The following is a 24,377-nucleotide window of genomic DNA, read 5'->3' as shown; positions in this document are numbered from 1 at the left end:
AATTAAAAAAAAACAAAACAAACATGTCGTCGTTCTCTATTATGCTTTATATGCTACCATCCGCCTGGCGCGTAATCGTACGAGCGAATTGACGTCACAACCGGTCACAGCCAATGACAACGCGTTTCAAAAGTGGATTTAATTTTTACAACTTTTAACTGCTTATATTTGTTATATAGAAGTACGGAATTATTTTTTTTGTGAAATGTGGTTCTTTTGATAGTATAAAGTTACTTTTATAAGCAATATTTTTCAAATTAAAATTTTGTTCAAGTTCCCTATAAAGAGTTACAATAGAACTTTAACTCGTTATTTTTATATAATTTTTTTCTTTCAAGATTCTAAAATTAATAAAAGTTAATTAATAAATAAAAAAAAGTATTCAAAAGTATCGAAAAGAGGTTAGTCGAGCACGTAGGATAAACGTAACTAAGTAATACTAGGAAATGGAATAATAATTAATCATAGAGATAAAAATTGAAACAAAAAAAGAACCACACTGTATACAAAGCAACGTAAATAATATGTCCGCCTCTACCTTTTGGTTGGTGGAAAAGAAAATCTATATTCGTATTAAAATTATCTCGGAAAACCTGCGTACCACAGTGTAGTTAACAACAAAAAAAAATATTTATTATTATATTATTATACACACGTTTAATATACAGGGTGAGTCAACCATAGAGTAAAGTTCATTATCTCATTATTTTCAAAAGTTATGACAAAACGGTATAGGCAAAGACAGAGATTGTTAGGCTGCACAATTTAAAATTATTTTAAAGTATACAGGCGGGCTGAAAAAAGCGCGATAAATAAAATTTACATATTTTAAAATTGAACACCTTATTTTTAAATTTTGATTTCAATTTTTCTAAAATAATACTAGTTTTCCATTTTTTTCCCATTAGTTGGCCAGGACAAAATGATATTGTCCAATTTTTACCTGACAACTGAGAAAATAAATTCACAAACTTTATTGTGGTGTCAGTAAATTAAAAGAAAAGAAAAGTAGAATTAATTGGTGTGGGTGGGGCGGAAAAAATACATTTTAGGCAGTAAGCCTTTACAAGGCCAAGTAAACGTATATCAATTAGACAATCTCTTCAGACGCGCTAGTATTGAATATGAAAAAAGGAAAGTGGTAAAGGATGATCGGCGAAACGTTAATTAGTTCGACTCAACAAAAACCGACGCAGAAGGAATCCAGAAGTTTTATAAAAAGTAAAAAAAAAATCAATCAATTTAATTTCTGTTTTGTTCTAAACGTTTGAAATCGTATCAACTTTAAGTAAACATTTTGAAACAAAATGTTTAGGATAATTTTAAAGAAAAACACTTTATTATTAACGTATTCAGTCTACGTAGTTTGATTATTTATTTGGATTAGAGAGTACTAAACAAACGTTAAGTAAGAAAAATATATTTGTGTTTTTTGTTTAAAGCTGGCACTGAAAAAAAAAATTCGTAAATCGATTTACTTATGCATTTTGTTGCACAAACTATCATCAGTTCCAAAATTTATGTAGAAAACGTGAAAACAAAAAATGAAGCGAAACAGCAGGGCACAAGCTTTTCGTAAATGATATGTTCGCCTCTACCTTTTTCACGTGTCCAGTATTGGAATCGGTAAATTTGGTTATCGCCGTCATGAATCACAAAGCAAGTGTATTTGCCATCGCGCACATACCAATAAATTGCCGTACGTGTGTCGGATTTCTCAGCAATATAACTCTCTAGGTGCGTATCCGTATCTTGTCACAGAATGACACTAACCGACATCAGCTACAGCGCAATTTATTACTTCGTTACGTACATGTATTCAATTTACGATGCGGGGCTAGGGAGATGAATCTCCAAACAGCGGCAGTTAAGTATACAAATATGGAGGCAAGGCAATATTTATACTTTTTTGCAGAACACAACCGCATTCAAGCCAAGACCGATGGTGAGATGCGAAACAACAGTTTTTCAGCTACTGTAATATTATTTACAAATGTTCTGGATTACTCTTACCTCAGTTGTACCTGTACCTGCGTATATACAATTTTAACCGCGACTGGGGTCTTTACCTTTTACCAATATGGGAATCAATCAATCAAACATCGAGCCAGTTTCGGTTAAGGTCTGAAAAAACCAACAAAATGATTGGCGAAATGTCAGCAAGTTCGATTTATCAACGCAGGAGGAATTCATTTTCATTCATCCTTTCCCGGTTGTAAAATATTTTTTTTGGTTTTACAAGTTATTAGTTTTTAGTTATTCTATGGGTTGATACGAAAATTTGGATCAGTATTAAAATTATGATAAAAACATTTTTTCTTCTTCACCTTGTTCAAGTTAATCTCGAAAGACCTAATCCACGGTGTAGCTAACCAAAGAAAATTAAATTATTATCGGAAATTACATACGAGTAAGTAATTCGTATTCTGGACATCAAATTATTTACTTGTTTAATATACAGTGAATTGCTAAACATGGAACAAACGCAGACGCCCATAATAATTTTTTTTTGCACATTTAATGCAGTTAACAGAAAATATACAGACTGAGTCAAAAAAGTATATGTCCACAGCAGGAATTTAATTTGAAAAATGACCAGCTAAGTATCTAGTACCAGTGTAATATATTATACAAGTGCGGTGAACGGCATTTCATCCACGAGTTTATTTGTCACCCAGCGTGAGCGAGTGTTTAATGAACGAGTGTCTTAAAAAGTTTACCGAACGTGTTGCATACTATACTTTTTCTACGACAGTTAGTTTTTGGCTACATGGTCGCAAAACAACACGAATACATTCACTGACATGTCCGTCAGAAATGACAAACGTCAAAATTCAAAGCGTGGGAAACATCTCCGAAAACATCCCATTGCTCCGAAACCCGTGCGGTAAAATCCCGGAAATGTCCGAAGTGGCTCGGATCCGTGGGAAACAAAACTGACGTGGTAAAGGGACGCTTCCCGCACGCTAGATCGATGTATAATAATTGAAATTTTTATCTGACAAAACGAGATATCAAGAAGTTATTTTATTAGATGTTGAAAATTTCCTCCATCAACTTCTTGACAATATGCTAATCGGTTTTAAAGCGTTGCTCAGAATATTTTTATAAACTTGCCTTACTTGGGATCTAATTCTAAATTTTAAATCGTCTAAATTTTGTGGTTTTTCCTTATTAATTTTTGATTTTCGGTATTATGAATATTAAATAATATTTTCAGTTGGTCTTATATTTAAATGGATGATTAAATAATTTCTTAAATATTATATAATAAATGTTATAAAATTGACAAGGCGGTTATTTAATAAGAAAGAATTTTTTGGATTAGGAAATAAATAAAAAATGAATGTTATTAAGAAATCATTATTTAGATGTATATACGCTCAGAAGAGCTTAATGTAATTAGAACTGGAATAATATATCGCTAACGAAAAATTTTATTATGCGATAGCCTAAACCTCCAAACTACTAAAATGAAGGAAAGGAATTTCCAAATGCGGGGGCTGAAATTTACATGTTTATCGTGTGTTTAAAAGAAGATTTTTTATTAAAAAAACATTTGTTCTACACTTATGGTGTCAAATTTTAGTGTTTAAAAAGGTAATTAATATATATAATAAATAAGGTTTAACACCTTGCATCTTCTTAACTGTCACTGTCACTCCATTACTGATCTGTAACAGTTACGGTGAAAACAGTGATTTTGAAAGTACAACCAAGACCGCATAGCAAAGAAACATCTGCACCAAAATATTCCCGAAACCGATACGGACTTGGAAGGACCGACGAATGAAATGGATGGAGGTGGGGGGGTGTTCTCTAATTTTAATGAAGTTCGGAGCTCCTTTCCGCGGATAATTGGATCACGGTTTTAGTGCTCAAACGTACACAGGGAATTAAGCTCGCCGGGATATCGTGTTAAAATGTCTCGCTGTCTGGTCGAATAATTCACTCGATTACGTCTGTTTAAATATTGTCCTTATATCTTGCCCGAAGAAACCTCGCAAATCGAATTTTTAAAAGTTTCCGACTAGTCATGACTGAATTTTTAAAATTTTCTAATTGCCACTGAAGTTAATAACAGTTATAGTAAATGAACAATTTAGTACACATACCCAGGGTTAAGCACGTACAGTGCGCACCTGTAATGATTATTCCACCAATGCATGGGAAAATTAAAGGGAAACTAAAGGACAACTTTAATTGCAAATTAGATTTGCAAGAACGAAAAGTTCATTCATCAAACAACTGTTTGTAAACTTATTCGATGCATTGATTGCTCATATATGCGCAATAACATATTCTCTTGAAGTACTAAAATTATAGGAGGTGGATACTACATTATTGATACTACCATCCAAATGCTGAAGTTTACCGTTTACACGTGAACAGGATAACAAGTCCAAATTCTGCCATAGGTTTTAGATTATTGTGTGCTACCATCCTAACGCCTTCCGCTTGGATAAATCGACCCTATGGCGGCACACTCCCAATTTAATCAACTTCAGCCCTCGTATCGTGGACTTTCATGTTACAGAATGTCAGAACATAGATTTAAGTATCTCATCCTTCCTACAGTCGGGCATCAATAATATGCTCCGCTATTTGCTCATCATCATCGTCGTTCGAAAGGCCAATTTTGTGGATGTTATGTTTCAGGTTAGATTTGCAGGTTTCCCTGCTCATGCTTAACAAAGTGTCAGGTGCGCATTTCCTAGGAGGATATTCTATTGAGGGCCTAAATATCCGTCTCCGTATAATAATATATAGAGATTTCTGGCAGCTTCTGAGGCTATTGGAGATTTCAAAACCCTCAATGCCGCCTGGGTATCCGTAGCATTTTTGCTTAGAGCTGGATGTCATGCACTCCCGCTTACTTGGATAAGACTCTCGATACAGAGCTGCTTCGAGGCAGCAGGCAGATACCTCGAGTCGAGTAGAGAGAAAACAAACACGTAAATGATATGATATGAGGAAAACAGCTGAAAGATATTCGAAACAGTATATGCCGGAAAATGCAAATTTGGATAGAAACGAATTTAACACCTTAGTATGCCTTAAGAGTACAGAGAATTGGAAAAGTTTCATAACATGCTCGTTTCTCGAACAGGAGTTTTAACAGAAAACTCAGCCCGAAAAGCTGCTGAAGAACACTAGGATACAGGCTATGTGAAAGAAACCAGATATAATTGATAATAGGAAAAGATGTAGCCATGGTGGAAAAAAAAGTCGTTGGCATCTACAGGCTACGAAGTGCATAGATAATCAATCCCACTTCAATTTTGACGGTCATGTCATTGAATGTACCCGTGCTGTTTTGCAAAAATGTACTGAAATGTACTGAAAAAACTGACAGTCGTAGTGTCGCAGTGTACCGAACGTGTTGCATATTATACTTTTTCTACGACTGTTAGTTTTTGGGTATATTTTCGCAAAACAACAAGAATACATTCACCGACATGACCGTCAGAATTGACAAACTTCAAAATTCAAAGCGTGGGAAATATCTCCGAAAACATCCGATTGCTCCCAAACCCGTGCGGTAAAATCTCGGAAATGCCCGAAGTGGCTCGGATCTGTGGAAAACGAAACTGACGTGGTAAAGTGACGCTTCTCGCATGCTAGATCGGTGTGTAATTGGGCATTTTACAGACGGGAGTAGAAAATAATTTTAGGTACCACCAATTGATTAATTTGAAAAAAATAATATTTTCTATCAAAATATTGTCGACATAATTGTGGAAGAAAACTGCAAGATACAACGAAAAAATTAAGTCATGGAGCAAAAACAAACTTAAAGTGGATGTATGGAGACTTAAAAGTTTGTATGCTGTATGTCGCGTTTTTAGTTCGCGCTGTTGCGCGTAAGAGGTCTTTGTATTTTGAACGAAACTTTTAAGTAATATTGAAGACGAGGCAAATTCGTATGCGGGGCGTAAAATTTTCGAGCATCTGTCATTTCCCGACGAAAGTTTCGCGTACTAATTACCATATAACAATATACTGTAATTGCTTTTGTTATCAAGCGTGCGACGCCGTTAATTTGTTATATAAAGTGATTAATAAGGCGGCGCGATGGGGTGAAATTTACATTCGGTAGTAGTCGCGGTGGGAGTGAGACGGCGAAATTGTTTCGTAGAGGCGGGAAATAAAACGCGACCGAATAGACGGATGAATGAATGAATGAGGCATTTGTTAGCAAATATTACAAATATCAGGTTTTACATTTAACTTTTTAACTATAACTATATTCTTTTCCACTATGTTCTTGACAATTAACTTTTATATCATTAATTACGGCTGTATTTCAAAACTATTTTTGATTCCGACAAAACAAATAATAAATGTTTATTTCTTTTAAAAAATTAAAAAATAATACTACTTGGTTGTCTATGGAAATATTAACTGAGTGTTTTTTGGTAAGACGATCTAAAATATTCCGTGGTCTGATACCTATCAATATTGAATCTAGTCTATCCTAAATATAATTCATGTTTTAACTTTGATATGATATATTGAGTTTGTCTTGGGCAGTTTAAATCCACAGCCACCAGTCTAGCTGATTATTTTTAGCAATCGACGTTTTAGTCGGATTTTAGTTGACAAAACCTCGAAAACTCCAAACGACATCGTGGGTAAGTTTGCTATTATTTTCTGGTATTCTATCTTTGGTTAAACAGATCTTTACTCCAGTTTTTTTTTAATTTCTTCTGCCTTGTTCTTCCCTTCTTCCGGGTCGACGTTCTACGATTTCAACACCTGGTTGTTGGCGATTGCATGTTGGAGCTGGTGTTAGAGAGTAGCCTTGACTTCCTAAGTAGTTGCATGTAAGAACCATCCAATCCTCAGACCACAAGCCTTTTAACGATGACAGGTTCAGTACCTTAGTATTATCACATTTTGAATTATTTGAAAAAGAAGTATCTGGTTTAGCTTACTTATCTGTGATAATTTAAATAATAAATAATACAATCCAGTCAAGACTGACTTCTAGAAAGTTTCCATTATCGACTTGGCATTGAATCTTATGAATTAAGAGTCTCCTGAACTAGAAAGTAGCAAAGTAACAGAAATGAATTAATCCAACAAGCATCAGAAGTTTAAATTCTCAAACACCCAAAAGCAAAGTCAAAATCAATATGCTAAATAAATCTTTCTACACATCAATAACTTTAATTAAACGATATGTCCGAAACTCGCAACAAATTCACGAACCCCGTCAGCAACAAATCGAAGGTCGTAATAGTTGTACAAAAAACTGTGGAGTTTTATTTTCCAAATAAGAAGTCTTTTTGCTATGTTACCGTGTCCGCTCTACATATATATTAGTGCTTGGACTCAAGATGTTTCGTCTTTGAAGTGAAGTCCGCATTTTCGTATGCCTTTTATGAATTTATTGCTTTACAATGTAGTTTTGTTATTACGGTTTGATTAGTTCAGGTTTAATTTTCGGCATCGTTTTTTTTGGCATTTTTTCTTATATTAAGAATAACAAACACTCAAAATATCTCTCTAGAATTTAGTTTACAACAAAATAATAAAATTTTAAATTGACATCATGAAATAATTAAAGTAGACAGTATGAAAAGTATTTTGCACGATCGGAGAAAAGAGAACAATCCGTGTCGACGAATTGTCATTAAAATATATTTTTTTAATTAATCGTGACAGTAGGCCAAGCACCACTGGATGAACAATATGTTCAAAATAGCACAAACACTTATGAAAATGTATTAGCGAAACTGAAAATTTTCACAAAATTAACGAAGTAATTATTGGTTCTCAATCGGTCTGGTTAGATTAATTTAGTGCAGTACTAAATTAATTACTTAATTTAATTAATCGTTAATAGGCATTTAACATTTGATAAAAACTCTTACAGTGTGTTCGTTCGTGACTGTTAGCTAAGTGAATTTTAGAACTAGCCGAAACACTGTTGTTTCTTGTTTTTTCTATTCCATCAGATGAGACGTTTCAGATTTTAGAAATGGTATTTTTTGGCCTTTCTTGCTTCTGATCAGAATGGTGGATTTCAATCATTTGGGATCTCATGGAAACCCCAGATTTCACATAATCGCAGTAGACCGTGTTAGTAATCAGATCTAAAAGCTTGGTATAAATGATGCACAAAAACTTGCAGATTTAAGTTCCTTAAATTCCTAAACAGTCGAAAAAAAGAGATACGCTATTCTATGTTTCTAGTGCTACAGTCTAAATTTTAAAAAAGGACAAAGTAAAGAAGGAAAAGGTTATTAAATGTATTTACTATTAAAAATTGAATGAAAATATCTCAATTGGTATCTTCAAAGCTTAGACAAAATTAATTTAAATAGCGCGCGGATATCCTCCTGCATGTTTTATTTATATTCTACGCAACAATGCTAATTTCGTGCTAAAGCTACACAATACCTAAGCCACAGAGAAAATCGAAATTTATAGTTCTTCTGAAACCAGGAAAAGACGCCGACTCGCCAAAGAGCTCTTTCCTATGTCATCTCTTTCAACTCTACGAAAGGTTAATTCTGAATATCATTGGAAATACTGTAAACTCAACAGGCTGGCTTCAGACCGCACAAATCCTGCACCAATCAAGTGCTTGCCCTCACTGAGCATATTGAAGAGGGGTTCGAAAAAAAGCACTAACAGCTCTGGTTGCTCACCAAAATCTACAAAACTACCAACGACTACCAACCGGTAAAAATAAGAAAATCCTTAGAGGGCAGATAGAGTTGATGGAAGAATCAAAAAAATGGCCTCGAATAGGGAAGCGTCCCGGGGCCTATGTCACTTAACATGTACACAAATGACCAACCAACATCCGATAACACAACGCACTTTGTGTACCCTGACGATCTGTGCGTCGCAGCGCAGGGAGAATGTTTTGAAGAAGTGGAACCAAAACTGGAGAAGACATTAAAGACCATGTCAAAGGACTACGAGGAGAATTGTTTTAAATCTAGCCCCTCCAAAACCCAGATCTGAAATCTGAAAATAATATCCTCAGAAAACTGAGCAATAGTAAATTTAAGTTAGTAAAACTAAGTAATTTTCAGTTGTCGTGCGTTTTGGAATGAACAAAACTTCTCACACTTGTTTCTTAGTGTCAAAATCGATTTTGTGACCTATTTAATGTTGAGAAGCACATAGAAAATGTCTATTGTATTTATCTATTTCTAATTTGTGTACTTCGAACCTCGCTGAATTCTTTATGATGGTTTATCCCACGTAGGTCATCGTTCGATGAAGTTTGTTTACGTACGTATTTGGCCTATTTTATCCGTTACACATCCACAATTATGGACGCATAGGAAGGAAACTCAATGCATACCGAGTGATGCGGCGTACACTAGCCCATAACCTGATCTCGTAACGCTTAGCTCGTCCTCGAATGAGATCGAACATAACCTCGAAACGACGAGAGCGTAATAACGGGAACAAAACCCGCATTCGATAATAAAATAACCCCGAGAAGCGTTTATCCCGGCAGTGGCAAACGTGAAAAACCATAATACTGCGGCGATAAGAGGCGTGGCCCGATCGGAAACTAATGACAATCATTATTATCGTAACATTTTCCAGGCGAGTAACGAATGTCAGTGGCACGCGAAAGATAAGAACCGTTAACCTCGGGAACGGAAAAGTATTGGAATAATCCATCCCGAATCGACCGTGAAGTTTGCCGGCTTTTAGTAAGAAGGAACGCTTAAAATGGTGTATATTTGTCAAATATAACGGTGGGGTTGTGTATACAGTGCGGACCATTTTGTGGAGATGCCTATATGTATGGATGTATCCTTCTACGCTTTCCGGTTCCCATTCGCCATATATCTGGATCATTCCAATCTATTGACATTAAGTTCTGACATCGATTTGGAGAATCATTGTATCCACGAGCACGAGATTTAAAGTTCCAATTGCTTTCTTGCCTTTCATCTCAGTCTACAACTTCGGTTTACCTCCAAGATATGAATATTCCTGGTAAACTGTTGTATGATATTTCTCAGTCTCAGATCATCAGGTTGTCCTCCTACACATACAGTGATTCACAGCTTAAATGATGCAGTCCCTATAACAACAAATAAATGGTCTGAATGTCTTTTATTGAAATTAATTTAGTAAAGAGCCTTCTAAAAAAGTGTGAATTACTTTTTGACCTAAACATGCCTTTCTTAGTTTACAATATAGAATTAATTAAATTATATGCAATATTAACGTCACATTTTAAATCATCAATGATAGAACCGATAATTGTGAGCCATATTTAATTTTTGGGCACTAGCAACCAGCATATTACCTACTACTGCAGATGACATACAGCTCCATAACATCACTCCACCTCCACCGTGATTTACCGTAGCTTTTAAATTTTTCAATTTTAATTCATCCTTAGGCTTTCTCCACACTGATATTTTTCCATTGGATCCAAAAAAGTTTATTTTGGTTTCATCAGCAAATATTACTGAATCCCAAAAGTTGAAATCTTTATCGATATGCTCTTATTTCTGGAAAATCGACCATGCAAAATATTTTTTCGCAGTATTTTCCAAACTGTCTTTCCACCTCGACACACATCTTTGGAGTACTTTTCTTTTGGATAGTTCGATCCTCTCTTACAATCCATCTTTCTTCACGTTCATTGAAGATCTCATTTGGAGCTAATCTTGACTTATTCTCGACTCTATTTTCGTTACAGTAACGCTCAATAATATGCTGAACAGTTGGGGGACATTTATTTACCATTTTGGCTATGTCTCCTTGGCTTTATCCATTTCTGTGATGAGCAATAATTCAATTTATCTCAGAAATTGTAGTCCGACTACCCATTAAAAAAAAATCGTTTTACTGAACGAAAACGAATTTAGAAATGTCAAACTAAACATAACACAATTGCAGTAATAAATAAAGTAAAATAAAATAAAGTAAATTCCAAACTGATAAGTTTTGACCCTGGTTATTATTTTTGCATCATTTAAGCTGTGGCGTTAATATTGCATATAATTTAATTAATTCTTTATTGTTAACTAAGGCGTATTTAGGACAAAAGGTAATTCACACTTATTTAGAAGGCTCTTTACTAACTTAACCTCAATAAGTCGTGTTTTGCCAAATAGATAGGATACAGACCAGTTAGTTTTTGTTATAGCGACTGCATCACATAAGCTGTGAGTTGCATACTTCACTTGTTTTCGTCATATTTTCGTTCGAAGTTTTCCTGTTATTGCTGTCTTCGCTTTATTAAAACAAACTATCACACAGACCTTCAACTGATGGTCAAACAATAATTATCATCGGCAGAACATCCACCAATTGCGCCGCCTGCATTATTACAAATGGCAGTTAAATTTTGAAAACAAAGTGACTCTCTAGACTAGTGGATGGAAGTAGTTATTTTTAGTACAACGATGTAAACAAATAAGGAGTGAGAAAAATACCTTTTTGGTGTAGTAGTAAAACATAATTTGAAATAAAAAATGGTTCTCATAATGGTTGGTATAAACAAACAGTTTTGCTTTCCATAGTTATACCAGACGTGGATACTGTCGATTAGATTTGCATCGAAACGGGGTCGATCCGTTTTTTGAGGGAGTATGTGGGTTGGCCTGCACAAAAACGCGCAATCAGCGTTTGGAAACTTTAAGACAATAAGTTTAAAAAACGATAAGTGGCATTTGCCGCACAAAAAATATCCGGCCTACCTTAACAAAAGAGCAGGCAAACGTCCGGTAAAGTGTACTGACACAATACGGCGATATAACCGGCCACAGGTTCTCTCGATATGAAAAACATCTCAAATTACACAAGATCTAGAAAAATAAGAACTACTGGGTGAGATGCCGGCCCACAACTATTTCCGTGTCCGGCGTTATCCGCTGTAGCTCGATACGATAATCGTTTAATCCTGGGGGGCGCCCTCTATCAAATTATAATTCAACTCTCCGTAGCAAATACAAATATAGAAACCGCCACCTGTCATAATTTGTTTCGCTACAGACTTGCTTATCCGAAGAAAGAAAAGAAAATTGATATTTATTTGAATTGAATTGATATAAAAGTTCAAGTTTCAAGAAGTATAAATTTCCCAAACTAAAAGAACTTCCAATTTGTAGTTACAAAAGTTTCAGATAGATGCGTCACTGCCATTTATGAAGTGTAAACTTTTCAAATTCTCATTTATATACAAAGTTCAATTCTTCATCCAGGGCCGAGTTTTGTACAATCAACCATGAACTTGTCCTCTAAAGCTGCCATGGTTCACTATGAGGCCATTTGATGCTGCGTTGCTTTCACAAAACTGCTATCCCAAATCTCAATTGCTCGCTATCTCGCAGGTTTTTTCTGTTTAGTGGACTTTTTTCTCTCCAAAATAACACTCACAATATTCACAAGCTATTTCATAAATACATCCTATTTCTTCATGCTACGCTTCAGGTCTGCTTTTTCTCAAGACACTTCTTTAACATACGGAAACGTTAAGCGTGATAGTGTATCCTTCATAGCGCCAGAATCGCCCGTACTGTATATATAAGTCGACATTTTCCCTCTCCTGATTCTCGGACATGTCGTCCAGTTAGCGGCCTGTTCGAAAGGACCGGATTTCGACGACAACGAAACTAGATTTGTTACTCGACGTTCGGGGACTTGTGTGTGTGTTTTACGAACCCGATCAATTGCTTGTCTGTGGGTAATATGGCGATATCTATATGGCGCAGATGGCCGCACGAAGCTTACTTCGACTGAGCGACCTAGACAGTAACAAATTTCGGTTTTTGCGGTTGCGAGGGGTAGGGGTAAACGTTAAGAACCGACTCGACAATCTACGTCACAATGTTTGATCTTATTCCAATTCTGAATGGTGCGGAAGAGTAAAACATCGCAAAATAAAAACGATGCCAATTTAATAGCCTGGCATACGAATAGGATGTAACAAAAATATTCGAAATTTTGTTATGACAAATTAAAATGTTTATTCAGAACTGCCAAGATATTCGGTTATATAAGCAATAATAAAATATATTCGTGTTTATATTGAAACTTGAACTAAACAAAAACAGAAAACGTTAAAACCGAAGCAAGGCATAACATGTAAAACAAATGGTCATCACCAGCGGTACAATAAAAGAGTTTTATGAATTTTTTATGAAAAAATTTTAAAAAAAATTAAATAAGAACTAAAAGTTCAGATTTTTACGAAATTATATATTTTGACATGACAGTTGTTTCGACAACACCTTGTCTTCATCAAATGTAATATTTACAAACTACCTGCTACTATATATACGGAAAAATGACCATAAAACCTTAATTAATGTTGTTGTGAGAATTTGTAATACATTTGAATGCCTCATTTTGTTAATCCCCATTGCTTCCAATAAATTTAATTTTGTACTTTTTGTGGCTGTATGTAAAATATCAAAATTGTCGTCAAAAATGTGTTTTTCTGTGTTTAAGTGTGTAGCATAATTAGAATCCAGACTATTATTTCTAAACGCTCTTTTATGTTCGTTAATGCGTTTCTTGGAGGATCTACCTGTTTGTCTAATATAAATTTTGAACATTTCGCTTTATTGTTTTTTAAATATTTTCCTATTGGGTTGTTAATTCTGAAAGTTATTTTTAAACCACATTTTGACAAATGTTTTGAAACTTTTTCACTAGGTTCTCCTATGTATGTAATTGTTTTAAATTGTTCGTGTCCTGTATTAGGTTTCGGATAAACAATTGTCATGTCAAAATATATAATTTCGTGAAAATCTGAACTTTTAGTTCTTATTTATTTTGATAAATGGATTTTCACCAAGTAAAAGCCACCTCAGTTCAATTATCTTTTTTTTTTTAATTTTTAGGTTTTGATTAGAAGCTGTTATAACTGTAATAAATTTATTCTCTACAGAGTTTGAGTTTATTTTTGCTATTTAGATGCATTCAATTCACAAAATCAAACAGATTCTCCATTTTTTTTACATTTTAGATGGGGAGTATTACAAAGGAAAGTTTCATCAGAAAACATAGCACCCAAAAATTTTTAAAAATTACAAAAATAAATAAATAAATAAATAAATAAATATATATATATATATATATATATATATATATATATATATATATATATATATATATATATATATATATATATATATATATATATATATATATATATATATATATATATATATATATATATATATATATATATATATATATATATATATATATATATATATATAAAGAGTAAATAAAAAAAAATTACTCGAATTGACCAACAAAGTGCCGAAGTGTGTCACAGAATACAAACTCTTTTACTTTTATCTATTGTTCGTATGATTTTCATTTTCAGACAGGTTATAAAAAATATTTGTTGTCAGTAAAGATTTTTAATGTTTTTTGGGCATACGTCTTTGATTTCAACAGGAAGCATATTATAATGTTTGCCCCGGTGATACTTTATATCCATAGCAATTTTTTTTTACAAAACTATTTGTAGTAAATAAATGGTAATAAATGAGATCTTTTGGTGGATGTCGACATTTACTAAATTTGGACTTTCACAATGATATACGTTAAATAAAGTTATTTTATTACTAATGCTTTGATCCGTCTCTAGCTTGAATAACTGCCTATTTTACAAACTCCCATTTGCACTTCGCCAGTTTTGACCATTTCTTGTGTGAAATTAAAATTCAACATTGGCAAAAAATGTCCAAGTTACAGCTGGTTAAAGTTCTTTGGTGTCCCACTGCCTCTTACGTTTAGTTTTTACGTATAACTTTTAAAATTGTATATGGCAACAAATAAATTGAAATTTAGTATTCAATATGTTATATTTCTTAATAACATTCCGCCCAAAAAAGTTTTTTCTCTTCGATTACAAGTGTGCTACCACCGGAATTTAAATTAATAGCAATTCAATTATCGGACTAGGAGTGCGTCGAATACGTAGTTTTGCTTCCTTATAATAACATCGAGTAATTTGCTAATGAAGTGGCCATCAAATTTGAAGCTCCCTGTCACTAACGAACTATTTAATTGAAATAGGCACGTTAACGAATTAAATTGAACCACTGACAGCGCCTCAAATTCGTTAGCCTCCTGCTCAAACATCGTTGTTTAAAATATACTCGCGGAATTATAATAATAATACAATTATTTTACCATTATTACATAAATTAATCCCTAGTAGCTGATACAATAACTCCCTCAAAAATTATGGTTTGAATTGTTTGCATTTTTTTAAAGACATTTTTAAATAGGTGATCTGTTAATTTTTTTTTTTTTGCGCCTCTGCCATCTGTTGATTAATTTTGCGGTATTTGTATTGAGTCGAAATTGCTGACGTTTCGCCAATCATCCTATTGGCTTCTTCAGAGCTTGACTGAAACTGGCTCGTATTTTACTCTCTACTTGCTTATATATTGTTTGAGGGGTGCGCTCATGAGGTATAAACACCGTCTCGGATGACTGATTCCCAAATTGGTGCAGGTAGAGATCTGAGTCGCGGTTAAGATTGTTAGGTTGTTTATAGATTTCTATAGACTCTCGGATTTTTCGTTGGTTTATTAGTGATTGTTACCTACAAGCCAATATCCACACGTCAAGAACAAAGCTAAATATCTGGCTAGCATAAACAATCGGACAAAACTTACTAAGACTAAACATGATTTAGATCTAATTTATATTTTAAAGTGACAATAAACGATATCCAAAAAATCGTTATTGCATTAGTTAGGAAAATAGATTTCCCTCATTTGTTACAGGGAACATTTTCTTGACAACTGGTAATGCGTTCAAATATAGAAAATGTAGAACCATAATAAGAAACTCCCCGTTTTTAATTTTGTTTGTTTTATAGAAGAAATGAAATTGGTATGGAGGCCTTCATTTCCAATTTAGTGGCACCAGCGTTTTCGAAAGTGAGTTTCATTTTACCACGTCAGTTTCGTTTCTCACAGACCCGAGACACTTCGGACATTTCCGGAATTTTACCGCAGGGGTTTGGGAGCAATCGGATGTTTTCGGAGATATTTCGCACGCCTTAAATTTTGACGTTTTTCAATTCTGACGGTCATGTCAGTGAATGTATTTGTGTTGTTTTGGGAAAATGTATCCAAAAACTAACAGTCCTAGAAAAAGTATAGTATGCAACACGAATTTGAATTTGTATGCAAATGAATTAACAACTAGCAGACACAAATATGTTATTTTTAATTTACCATAACAATAAACGACCAGAACAAAATGAAATAGCATACACGTTTAATATGCGCAACTGGATTAAAATAAACTTTACGTACAATTTGCTAATAACAAAGCCAAATAATTTAGCAAACTCCAAAATTTGTAGCCGTGTTTCCAAAACAGAGCATTATTGAATTGATATATAATTTACTCGTACGAAACTGAGGCTCGAGAGAGAACCCCAATCGGTATAAATAAATGTGTGTGCTGCTGAATCTTTTGGCGTGGGAATGAATAATAACGGCGATACCAAATCCTGGCGACTTTAAAAATAGGGATATTATCGGTCGCCATGCAATATTCATATTTTTATTTTCGTTGCATGCTGTTGTGTAGATTATAAAGGTGTCTGAAACCGTGCATGAATAATAATTTATTTAAAAATTAATGAAAATGTGTCTTCTTTAACTACCCGGAAAATCACTGTCTAATTTCAACGATGTAGACAAGTCACAGATAATCCAAAAACAAATAGTCCCGTTCTGGAGGTCCTGTTTGTAAAAACCATAATCAAGACGGTCAATGTACAAACCGCGACAAAGAAAACAGAAGAAGCGTACAAAGCGAATAACATAAAGACAGAGATTAAGAGTAAATAGTAAGACGTAAGAGCATAACTAAGTAAGGTATCGCTTAACCCCATAAGGTGCCGTTTATCATTTAGGATGAAAAAATTTACATGTAGAGTTATGAGATTAGGTTATGATCTTAAAGTGAGGTGTAGTGCAAAACTTTAAATTCAGATCATGAACTCTAAGTTTACTCTTACTTACTAGTTAAGAGGTTTAAGACTGTGAAATAATACTTCTAGTTTAACATAATTTATGTGATCCTGGAATTTTCTGAATTCTATCCTCATCCATTTTATCTAAGCATGGGCCGCAAACAACACCGCTAGAAATAACTTGCAACAGGACTAAAGAAAGTTGTTTTTAATTTTTTTGAAAGTACCTAACGACTTGCAAATAAAAATTTAAAATTTTTGTACCCTTTTTGTATACTTTCATGTGATACACGGCTTAAACCGAAAAACGTACCAAAATGTATCCCAAAATCCGTTGCATATTTTGTGCAACTAATTACTCCATCCGTAGGTTCAATGTTTTCCCTATTTTTGCCATTTTGATTTGATTTTCCAAAAAATTGTGTTCAAAAACTATAGAGTTTTGGTCAAATTGTGATATTCACTGATGAAACAAAAATTAATATTTTTCTGCATCTATTAGTGAAGGCAGTCTCATTGTGCTTCCTGATCCGAGCACTCCTTTACATCAAGCCTAGTGAGCCTAAGTCTCAGAGTCGGCTGAGACCGTGGGGGTGGATATGATTCGAGTTTCTACTGGTCTTGCTGTTTGCATACCCTGTTACTCAGCCCAATTTGAATTGGTATTTCTTAAGTAAGCAAGAATACCATGCGCAGCTTTTTTCTGAATATACATGAAACAATCATTTCAAATGGCCAACTTTATTTCCATGCAATCATTTTAAATTTCCTGCTGGAGGAGTAGCTTTATAGAAGAAGGTGTGAAGTGTGATATTTGACCCAGTTCGTTATTAACTTGTTAAGTCGTGATAAAAATTAACTAAGCTAAAAGCAGCAAAATCTTTTTTTTAAAGGCTAAAATTAACGATTTTCGTTTAAGTAGTGTGCGGTGGGATGCAGTTAAAGACGATTTCTGAAGAGGAAGTTCTAAAATTTAAGATAGAAGCACCACGTGTCTACGGATAACCGCTCCCAAACACGCTGCTAATAAAACTTCGCTCTTGGGGCATGCATTAATATCTCACGGCCCCAATCGAGCCTCTTAGCTGGAAATTGCTAATTACCCCCTCCGGTCAGGCGCCACTCGACCCGAATTGCATATTGATGCAGGCGAAAATTGGTTAAAACATTTTAATCGTTTCTAGCCCATTAACGTTCTCCATTAATCTTAAATATGAAAATAAATTGAACTCTTTTGAAACAACTATGATTTACAACCTTTCGTTCTTTCGAGTAACGTAATTAAACCTCGTAATTTGGTGCCTCCCGTTTTTCAAAATTTCCTTTTCCAAATGATGAAACTAAAGCCTGCACCTGTTCCCGTACCTAAAAACCAACCAATCCCTCTTAAGTATTCATTTCTAATTTCCTCTCTAGGCAAAACAAAACCAAACCAATCTTGGTTGGTTTACGTCAAGCAGTTGTTTTCGTACTGTTCTCATAACTGCATGATCTTTAATTAAATTAAAAAAGTTCGATCACATAATTTTCAGGTTGGTAAGTGTATTACTTGAAATTGCTGTTTGAGTGTTGGTTATTCTTTTGCGTGCATTAATGCACTAGGTCAATGTTTAAAAACATCATTACCAAAGGAAGAGTCGAGTAAGTCATTTAAACAATGACGAATACGTAAGAACTTTCTTTGACACTAAGTATTATGAAACAAAAATGTACCAATTGAAACTGCTAGAAAAATGTCAAGATTTCTGACATTCGCACCAGAAAAAAGTTAAAAGAAGTTGGGCTGGCTACTAGAAAGCCTGTTACTGCTACTCGAGTAAGCCAAAGTTCTCCAGACGATAGTAACAAAATATGGCGTACACCTGAATAAAAATGACTTTACTATCTCTCCGAAGGTGAGAAAGGTTCTGAGGCACTCGCAGAGCTGAATACAGAATTTTACCTAAAAAAGGTTATTCTATATCACGTAACGCTGTTTGCACCATTTACAAGAGACTTCTTGCTCAATGCTCCACAATGCAAGAAATGTTTTGGATTACTTCAATGAAATCAACAGCCCAGACAATCCAATAAGGCATCTTTGAACAACCATCCAAAATTCAATAGCAAGCGCAGCCCTACAAATGCAAGCAGTTGTACAAGTAGGACGTATATTAAAGTTCATTGATTTCTTATAAATTAGACTTTTTTTGTCATGTTGAGTAGATTTTCACAATTTTAAAGCTTTTCAACCTGACGGCTTATTTTGTATGACTTTAATTAAAAATTGAATGTTTTCGGGTGAAATATAGGTTAATTATCTTTGTCAACGCTAAACTGACCAAAGAGTGCAAAAACAAAGACATAATTACAACAATTATGTGGTGGTCTAATTTTGAACAGGAGTTTATATTCGATTCGCTTATTATTTTATTAAATAAGCAAGATGCAAAATATTTTTGGTCGCTTATTCGGAACAAAAAAAAAACACAAAAAGTTTGACACAAAGAATGATCCTAAACACCTCTTATGCTCCGAACAACCTTGTTGGTCCCTGTGAACCTCAAGCTTCTTCTTTATGCTCTGTGAATTCCCAAAAGGGACCTGGACCAGATAGTTTTCTTTAGATATTTTTAAAATGAGCCCCTCTTTTTGCTATACAATCAATCCATCTTAACTGGTAAATAGAAATAAGAAAATTGTCCAAGTCGTGAGAATTTTGAAATCCGGTGATAAGAGTAATGTAGCTAATTACAGACCGACCTCTCTCTTAAGCCACTTAAGCAAGTTGTTTGAGTGACTTGTTGCTGAACAATTTTTTATTGTTAAGGGACGTATTTTGGTACCGTTTGTTCAGTCAGCGAGTAACAATATGTTCGAGACTTGGGTCGTTTATACCGATTTCTCCCACATTTTTGATAAAATACACCACCCTCTTGCCGTGAAGCTGGAGAATTTCGTCGTGCACGGTGTTTTGCTCTCCCTTTTTAAGAATTACTTGTTCGGGTGAGTACAAATATAATGTATCTCAATCTGTTTGCTATTTGCCTATATGATGTGGGCCAGTGCTTTTTACATAGCACATAGTACGCAGATGATCTAAAAATTTCAAAATCGGTTCACTCGGCGACAGACTATGTATTGTTGCAGAGAGATTTGTCTAATTTTGAGAACTGTTTTGTTTACAAAAAATTACCACAATTGCAAATTAAAAGTGATCTCTACCTAGGTAACTACAAACTGAACTTTTTGGACTGGAGCTGGGTATTACATTGGGTTTGAGACTTCTTTTTCAGAGGCACGTAGAAAACATAGTTCAAAAGGCTCTAACGAGTTATTTTACGCATAACTAATGGGTTTAATAATAAAAAATCTTTAATAATACTTTTTTACAGTCATGTCAGATCCGTGTTGGAATATGCTACGCCAGTCTGGAATCCAAAGTATTTTAAATATATCGAACGGCTGGATATTTTTTTAGTTATAGTGAAAACTTTCGTTTCTATTTCTTTAGAAAATCGTAGAACAAATTTTGATCTATTATTTCTATATAAAGTTGAAAACAATTTGATTGAATTTTGGAAAAATATGCTTTAATTGTAATCCCTAGATTCTTCGAAACAGGCGTATGTATCTAGACTTCATTCAATTTACTTTTCTAACTCTCCATTTATCAGATGCGCCCGTACTTATAACAGAATAGAGAACGCGTTTCCGAATCTTGATCTATTTGCTCTGAGCTTGGAAACCTGTAAACGACGTTTAAGACGGTATACTAATTAACATAATAACATAATAGAACCCTGTAATTAGTTCTTAATTAGATTTAGTTGGTAAAAAATAATTTAGACTAGTCCACTGACGAAGCATCTCTTGTTTACTAATAAATATGAAACGAAAGAATATTTTTTTAAATAAATTTTATCGAAATTAACGTGTCAACAAACAAATTTAGCGTTATTTGTAGTACGCCTTTTCTTAAGATTTTAATGTACTTCAATATATTTATCGAGGTTGTCAGATTCCTTAAAAAACAAGTGCTACTGCTTTAAATACAAAGATAGACCAACAGGAATCAAAAATAATTTCTTGATTTAATCAATCCCCATTATTATATTAGTAATTAAAATCAGATTTAGAATTTCAAGAAATACGTAAATGAGAAGAGAATTTATTAAAAATTTGGTGGATAATTTATTTTGTCGGTGAATGTATAACCAGCAATTATATCTTCCGCTTATGCAAACAAAACGAAAGTTCGGAAGTCGACGGGGTGGGGGCAATTTGGAGGCCAATTTGGCACGAGCGCAACCTCGGCGTCCGAATTTACATATCTGCCGCGAATTGGTCCGTTTTCCCCCTTTTTTACCCCCCGGGCGCGGCTAATTTTGCTAATTGTCTTGCCGGTGGGAAATTATTTATTACTTGCAACGCAAGCGTCGAATATTTCGATAGTCAATAATATCGGACCGAGTGGAGGCAATTTAGGTTCTCCATTTTATTGGATCGTAAATTGTATTCTATTCCGCCCTGATAAATATTCATTTTGATTCGTAATGGATTAGGATTGGAATGTGGGATGGTAATGATAGTTGGGACGGGGGACACTTACACGGATTGTCCGATAATTTTAATTTAATTGTGGTTTGCAGTAATAGTATATCAATAAGTAATAATAACAGTCGTAACCCAACAAGTATATGCGCAGTCCGCTGCTTGACCAGTTTTCAAGTATTGTACGACCACAAATATTGTGCATTTATTGCGTTGACGTTTTAAGTATTTTACAACAGATGTTTATTCTGCATTAAGTAGGCTTTGGGTATTTTCGAATAAGTAGAACCGTCTATTTTAACATCAGATGATACAGAGTTTAATCTAAACTGCGATGTGTTCGTATATATTAAAGACGTATTTATTTGACTGTGATTTTTCCAGTAAGTACGCATTTATGTGCCTGATTCTCGAGCTTTGACCCTGTGAGGCTGTTTTCACTGAAGAGTTAGTTCAAAATATAAGGGTAAATGCCTGTACTCTATTTATCTCACAGATAAGTTTGAAAATAATCATTTTTGTCTTGAGTGCGTGTCGATTAACAACGTTCTTCTTGTATTTTTGTGTCTTTACATAGTTCTTCGATTTGTAAACAACAACAGTCTTTTTTAAGACTGTAGATTATATTAGCGGTAGATAAAGAAAGGTACGTCATAAGAATAAAGATAAATATTTATTAGAATCTTACATTTTCCTGTTCCTTTTTTTTAACATTTTAAAATGTGGAGACCGTGGACAACAACGTAGGCAACATGGACATGGACTACAACGTAGAATTTGAAGACGAAGTGGAGATGGTAGTCGAATCTAATGACAACTTAGAAGTCGAACAACTTCAGCAAATAAACGAACGTACCCAATTATCTTTGGATGTTAAACAAATTGCTTTGAATATTTACGATTTTATAAGAAATTCGCAAAAGGGAAGTAGGAGCAGCAATAAAAACAAGTGATATAACCAAAGTTCCAAAGTCAACTGTAAGAAAAATTGTTGCAAATGGGATAGTCAAGAGGAAAGTGGGAAAGTGAGTTTTTAAAGAGCAACACGCAGATCTGATCAGGCGAATAATCTACGACGCTTATAAAGTGAAGGGTTTTTTAACCCTAGAAGAACTGCATAAGAAAGTATTGATAGATTTAAACATTGTTTGTGCCAAAGAGTCGTTGCGTACTTTTTTTAAGAAAATTGATTTTCAGTTCCAAACAAGTTGCTCTGGATCATCTGCAATATAGACTATAGACTATAGACTAAACTGCATAGTTCAGACGGTTCGGCATCATCACGTCGCAAAATCTTAACCTTATTTAGAGATTTTTGTGCTTTGTCTTAATTTATAGTAGCTGTTGCGAATGTCACTGTTACTATGAAAAATACTACTGTTAACACTGTTGGTTAATGAAAGAGATTTCCTGTTCAATTAAATTTTAAAAATTAAGTTATGGGGGGTAGGGTTATTTTCCAAAGACAATACGTTGATTTTATCTTCATTCGGAACCAAAGGGTGCGGTTGAGGTTAACATAATATTATTTCAACCATGCAGCTTTATTAATTGGAAAATGAAATATAAATTTTTCTGTCAGCTGCAATATTACAATGTGGTATAAAACTCAGCTCTAGGCCCTAATATACTTCTTTGTGGTACTCGTTTATTAACGTTACGATAGCCAGGTGTTGAGTTGTCAAATATCGTTTGCAGTTTTCGACTATTTTAATAGTTCTGAATTAGGCCGAAACCTCTACTGTAATCTTGGAAAACTAAGTACGTTAAATTTATCGTCGTGTGCGTCAACGATGTTGTTAGTAGCGTTTAAAAGGAAAGTTTCTGTGCTATGGTTCGACCTAAAGCCATATTGATTGATTGATTGATGAATTACTTTCTTTTTTGTTAAATAAGTTATTTACTTACCGAGTAGGCACTCAGGAACTACTGTTTTCAGAAAAAATAAGTTTTATGGCTTAAATTAAATTTTAAAGTTATTTAATTTTTGTATATACACGGTGTCCGATAAGTGCTGGACCAACATTAGTTTTAAAATTTTAAGCGGACCACCATATATTTTTTTTGACATTTTTAGTATCCTTCAGACGTAATTATTTGAGATTGTATATATTTTTTATTAAAAATTATGTTCTTAGTAAATACGTGATATACTCGACTACTTGATCAAATTTTAAACACATTTTAAGAAGATTTTCTCCTAACGATCTGTGATGACTAGGTATTTTAAAATTATACAGGGTGTCTTAAACTAAAGGAATTTTTTTTAAAATTTCAACTAAGTATTCATTTTTCTTAAATGAGACGCCCATGTTTTTGACATTTTCTCTTAAAGCGGGTTAAAATACCTATCATTTGTTACATATATATTGTTTTCAATTTTTAAACTTCTATCGTAATTATACATATTACTTTACATCGTTCACGATATAAAAAATGATGACGTTTTAATTTCGTAAACTTATAAATCTCTGTATTACCTTAACTATAAAAAAGGCCCTTCACCCATTGCAAAAATCCTTTAAATTATTTAAAAAATAAAAATGATATGATTTTTTTAAATTCTTTAAAATAATTAGGTGTCAATATTTCGAATACCATTAGATTTAGGTGCAGGAGATATATACCAAATTATAGATATATAGATAGATATAAATATTTTACTTTAAAAAAAAATTGAACACTGCAAGTTGAAATTAAAAAAAAGCTTTTAATTTAAAACACTCTGTATATAAACAAATAGCCATTACAGCCAGCCACGGAGGACCATGTTTACCAAGAACATAATTTTGCATAAAAAATATATATAATTTCTGTCTAAGCTACACAAAATTTGAAGAAATAGTTTCTATATTTTTATATAGTTTTTATAGCTAGTATAGTTTAT

At 33.7% G+C, this 24,377-nt stretch overlaps 1 protein-coding gene across 3 annotated transcripts in view; it reads right to left on the bottom strand.

Moving 5' to 3' along the window:
- The window catches only part of LOC132698043 (hemicentin-2), a 456,593-nt gene that overhangs the window by 182,300 nt on the left and 249,916 nt on the right, over positions 1-24,377 (bottom strand). The gene's annotated exons all lie outside the window — the stretch shown is intronic.

Source organism: Cylas formicarius, unplaced genomic scaffold (genome assembly GCF_029955315.1).
Source record: "Cylas formicarius isolate icCylForm1 unplaced genomic scaffold, icCylForm1.1 PGA_scaffold_2__14_contigs__length_35257938, whole genome shotgun sequence".
Taxonomy (NCBI): domain Eukaryota; kingdom Metazoa; phylum Arthropoda; class Insecta; order Coleoptera; family Brentidae; genus Cylas; species Cylas formicarius.
Note: the sequence above shows the minus strand (reverse complement) of the source record. Positions and strands in the feature narration are given on the sequence as shown.